We start from the raw sequence: 5,829 nt of genomic DNA on the forward strand, positions 1-5,829 counted from the left end.
TTTTCTGGAAAGAGATACGAGGAGTAAAGAACAAACTAACGAACTAACTAACTAACGAATTAACTAAGTAAGAACGAAGAGGTGCTTAGAAACAAAGTTCAAAATAAAATTAAGAAAGCAAAGGCTACTTACTATACGGAAAAGGTTGAGGACACAAAAATAATCCTAAAAAATTATGGCAGACTTTAAAGAGTATGGGGATGAAAAATAAGGGAACCAGTAACTTGGGCGGGGTAGGGCTAAAAATTGGAGAAAATATATGTTTTGACAAAGCAATTGTTGCAAATAATTTTAATAAGTATTTCACAGGTGTGGCCTCAAACTTGGTGAACGATCTACCACAAAAGGAAGGGACGTATGATGAGATTAGTCTTCAAAATTATTATAGGGACAAAGGCGTAGTAGAAAATTCATTTACTTTTACAACGGTGGGAAAGGAAGCTCGAGGTACTACGGGTGCTGAAAAACATTAATACCGGTAAGGCTATTGGGTTAGATAATATTCCCGCAAAATTTATAAAAGATGGATTAAACGTTATTTGCTCAGCTCTTACACATGTAATCATCATGTCATTCATCCAAGGAAAAATCCCGGATGACATGAAGGCATCAAAGGTCATTCCGATACATAAAAAGAATAGCAAAACAGAACCCGGAAACTATAGGCCTGTGTCAATTTTAAGTGTCATGTCCAAAATTTTGGAGCGAATAGCCTATAACCAAGTAGAGAAATATTTAATAGAAAATTCCTTACTGTACGAGCTCCAATCTGGCTTTAGATCAAATTTCTCAACTGACACAAGTTTAATCCATCTAACTGATATTATTCGTAATGTCAGACAAAGGAAATCTAACTGGTATGGTTTTATTAGATCTTCAAAAAGCTTTTGATACCGTTGACCATAAAATTCTACTAGCCAAGCTAATGGAAATGCCAAGCCAAGCCAAGCTACTAGCTAAACTATCGAAATGGATATTAGGACTGTGAAATGGTTCGGTGCTTATCTCTCTGGTAGAAGCCAAATAACTGATGTAGGAGGTCCCTTCTCTAATAAGGACCCTATTGCATGTGGAATACCACAATACTCGATTTTGGGTCCTCTGTTATTTCTGATTTATGTTAATGACATGGCAAAGGCAATTAACGTCAAGCTTTTATTATATGCTGACGATTCGGTCTTAGTAGTTTCTGAGACAGAGGTACAGGCTATACAGGAAGAATTAAGTAGAGAATTTCATTCCATTAATAAATGGCTCAATTATAATAATTTATCCTTGCATCTTGGAAAAACAGAAAATATTATTTTTAGAACTAAACACAAACTCAGGAATAATCCAAAACTGGACATCAGATGTAATGGGGTACAGGCTGTGAGTGCAGGTGATGTGAAGGCAGGGTGTGAGTGCAGGTGATGTGAAGCCAGGCTGTGAGTGCAGCAGGGATGCAACCTATGTCAATCACCTGTTGCTAGTCTCTCCCATGAGAAATGCTACATCTTTCCTGCTATGACAGTTTAAATTAAATTAACCTAGTTGCCTACCTATAGCTTAACCACACTCATAACTTTAACATTTATCTGGCTACAATTAACACTTTTTGCGTGGGCGTGGATGTGGGCGTGGGTACGTGTACGCATGCGTGAGTGTTATATACACGTAGGTTTTATTAGTATTGCATAAATATTTTGCCAAGTCCTTGAATTATAGAGGCGGAAGCAACAATAAACTTACGCCTAGTTGGTTTCTACGTGCTTAACTTTATTGCCTCATTAGAGTTAATTAGAAGCAGAGATTTTATATTTATATTTGTATTATAACTGGATAATCATCATGTAGATAACCTATCGTATCTACGTGGGTGGGTGTTAGGAGGTATGTGGGTGTAGGAAGTATGTGCATGGGTGTATGTAGGCATGTGTATATAATATAGTCGGCTGTTAGGAGGTATAGTTGTTGGTAGGCAGTTGTACATGCGGGTAGCTGTTAGTTACCGATTGTAAACATGACTTTTTACATTAAAAGTATTTAGATTTTAATGCCAAATAGGTAAATTGTTGTTGGACATGAATTTGTGATATATAAATTCTACTTGGAAGAGTTCCGGGCACTGCGTATAGCAGTTATCGTGTAAGTATTGTAGGGTTTCGTTTGAACTGGTAACACTTCTGTAGTATACCGTGTGCGGCATGGCATTGCTGTGATGGTGTGTTTCCTCTCAGCATCCAGGCCCCTGCTAATTACTAATTAGCTATAACGACGTCCACGTGGCGGCTGTGTTGATCTTATTAAAGATTCAGCGACCTTGGTGCGAGTGTGCCTATCGTCTGCTGGCAGTGTTCATGTGGCTACATGCGGGATAATGTCATTGCTAGATGAGGAGCGGGTCGTCACGGCTTCATGTGGTAGGATGTCCCAAACTAGAAGGGGGAGAGAGACCGTTACGGCTTCATGGAGAGATGTCCTAACTAAACAGAAGAGAGAGAGAGAGAGAGAGAGAGAGAGAGAGAGAGAGAGAGACCACTGGCTTTTGCCACTAGATTATTTTTTAAATTGCGCCGCCATAACAAACAAGAGAGGAAATTTCATCTCTGTGGTGAGATTGAGGATGTCCCATCTAAATAGGGGAGGGATAGTGTTAATACGTCATGGGGTGAGATGTCTCATCTATATGGAGGAGACAGGGTGTTAATACGTCATGGAATGAGATGTCCCATCTATATGGACATCTATTATGGACTAATCACTACTCCGACTAGAGTAACTAATATAAGTGAGTCCGCCATCGATTTAATAATGGTTTCTGATGCACTCAAAATTAGTCAATCGGGCATCATAGCCAAGGGAGTGAGTAATCATTTTTTAACTTACTGTACTAAGAAAACTTCAAGACAGGTTATAGGTAAGCATAAAACTAGGAGAATTAGATTATTAAAAACATATAAGCCAAAGGTATTTAGAGATAAGTTAAAAAAGAAGCAATGGTATAAATTTTTTAACGTGGATTCTATAGAGCATGCACGGGAAATTTTTCAAAAATACTTCCTAGAGGCCATTGACACTGTCGCCCCTATTAAACAAGTTAGAATAAAACAAAGAACTGAGCCATGGTTTGATAGTGAGATTAGGGAGCTTATTCTGGAAAGAGAAAATTACTGCTTCATAAGAGGAGTAAAGATGAAATTACATACAAGGATTTTAAATTGCTTAGAAACAAAGTTCAAAATAAAATTAAGAAAGCAATTAAAGGCTAATTACTATACGGAAAAGGTTGAGGACCACAAAAAATGACCCTAAAAAATTATGGCAGACTTTAAAGAGTATAGGCGATGAAAAAACTAAAGGGAACCAGTAACTGGGCGGGGTAGGGCTAATAAATAAATAAAAATAAATATAAAAAAAATTGAGAAAATATATGTTTTGACAAAGCAATTGTTGGCCAAATAATTTTAATAAGTATTTCACAGGTGTGGGCCATCAAACCTTGTGCTGAACGATCTCACCACAAAATGAAGGGACGTATTGCAATGAGATTAGTCTTCAAAATTATTATAAAGCGACAAAGGCGTAGTAAAACAATTCATTTACGTTTTACAACGCTGGGAAAGCGCAAGCTCGAGCTACTACCGGGTGCTGAAACATTAATACCGGTAAGGCTATTGGTTAGATAATATTCCCGCAAAATTATAAAAGGATGGATCAAACGTTTATTTGCCTGCAGCTCTTACACATTCGTACATCATCATGTCATTTCATCCAAGCAAAAATCCGGATGACATGAAGCGCATCAAAGTCATTACGCATACACTAAAAAGAATAGCCAAAACAGAAACCCAGGAAACCTATACGGCCTGTGTCAATTTTAAGTGGTCATGTCCAAAATTTTGGAGCGAAAGCCTATAAACCATAGCTAGAGAAATATTTAATAAGAAAATTCCTTACTGATACGAGCTCCAATGCTGCTTTAGATGGCAAAATTTCTCCAACGCGACACAAGTTTAATCCATCTAATCTGCATATTCATTCGTCAATGTCAACAAAGGAAATCTAAAGCTGGCTATGTTTTATTAGATCTTCAAAAAGCTTTGATACCGTGACCAATAAAATTCTACTAGCCAACTAATAGGAAATGCCAAGCCAAGGCCAAGCTACTTAGCTAAACTATCGAACATGGATATTAGACTGTTTGGTGAAACTGGTTCGGGCTTAACATCTCTGGTAGCAGCCAATAAACTGATGTAGGAGGATCCATTCCCCCCACCCGTTCTAATAAGGACCCTATTGCATGTGGAATACCACAATACCTCGATTTTGCGGTTCCTCTGTTTATTTCTGATTTATGTATAATGACATGGCAAAGGCAATTAACGTCAAGCTTTTATTATATGCTGACGATTCGGTCTTAGTAGTTTCATGAGACAGAGGTACATGCTATACAAGGAAGAATTCAAGTAGAGAATTTCATTCCATAATAAATGGCTCAATTATAATAATTTATCCTTCATCTTGGAAAACAGAAAATATTATTTTTAGAAAACTCAAATCACAAACTCAGAAAATCCAAAAACTGCGACAATCAGATGTAATGGGCGTGGAATTGCACATAAAAATACAGGAATCTTAGAATAGACTTCGGAAGACTCCATGAGTGGTGAGTAACGGGAATTTAAGTTGTAAAAAAGGTAACAATAGATGAAATTCTTCCAGAAAAGCAAGTACTAAACCACGGCATGTAAAAGATTACTAGTTTCTCCCCTAATTCTCAATGTCATTTGGCACTATGCAAGCAGTATAATGCTACAGCAGTCTCACAAAGCGCCAAGGCTAGCTGCAATGTGTCAAAATATAGGCCATTAGAATGTGGTTCTCAACCTAGGTTCTATGAGCACACAAGGTGCTATCTAGAGTGTTCAAGCTGTAAATTGGGTACCTGTAGAGTTCCAGGTAGATGCAACTGAAGGTTCAATAGGGTTTGATAATATAACATAAATCTCGCCCACAGTATATGACAGAAGGTTTCAGTTACCGCAGAAGTCATAGTTTCAATACAAGAGAAGTAAGATTCTATATTCTAAACCGAGGGGAAAGCAGTGGGAAAAACTCTTATTACTTATACTGCAATTGAAGCTTCGCAAACTCTCGTACCACAGCCAAGTTAGGACAAATCTGTTTATTCTAGTTTTATAAGTATAATGTTTAAAAAATGTCTGATGGAAAAGGTAGAAAACATAGACGGCAGAGGAGTATAATGAGTTCGCTAAAAAGAATTGCGTTGAAATAGGCATAGCAAAAGGTTTGCTATCGTCGTTAATGAGAATGCCTACTATTGTCATGACCGGTTAAAACTTACAAATTCTATATTTCAAATAGTTAGTGCTGATATAGTGTAATCTGTTAGATTCAAGGCATAGAAAACAAGCGACCAGCATATGTACATAAGTGCTGCTAGCATGCTTTTTGTGTATATATATCTGTGTAGTATATCCAACTTTATGAATTCCAAATTTTATTGTAAAAGTAGCTATGTATTGTACATATGATGGAATTGCCTAAATAAATAATAAATGGAGGAGACGAGCGGTGTTAAGACGTCATGGGAATAGATCGTCTCAAACGTATGGGTAAAAGGCTGTTAAACTTCGTGGGAAAGGGTGAGTCCATGCTGAGATGCGCAGGGGATAAGCCTGACATGGCAATTCGGGTATACAGGATACGTTAGGAGGTTTTGAAAGAAGATGCGCCATTGCTGGTTTATTTCGAAGAGGTAGAGCCTGTTCTGAGTTCTAGCTAGAGCCGAGAGAGAGATACTCGTGTCATTATGGTGCTGGTGGA

At 37.6% G+C, this 5,829-nt stretch overlaps 1 protein-coding gene across 1 annotated transcript in view; it reads left to right on the forward strand.

Annotated features, from left to right (window-relative positions):
- LOC106815970 (kielin/chordin-like protein) overlaps positions 1 to 5,829 on the forward strand; it is a 67,982-nt gene that overhangs the window by 40,479 nt on the left and 21,674 nt on the right. The gene's annotated exons all lie outside the window — the stretch shown is intronic.

Source organism: Priapulus caudatus, unplaced genomic scaffold (genome assembly GCF_000485595.1).
Source record: "Priapulus caudatus unplaced genomic scaffold, Priapulus_caudatus-5.0.1 Scaffold30, whole genome shotgun sequence".
Classification (NCBI taxonomy): Eukaryota; Metazoa; Priapulida; class Priapulimorpha; order Priapulimorphida; family Priapulidae; genus Priapulus; species Priapulus caudatus.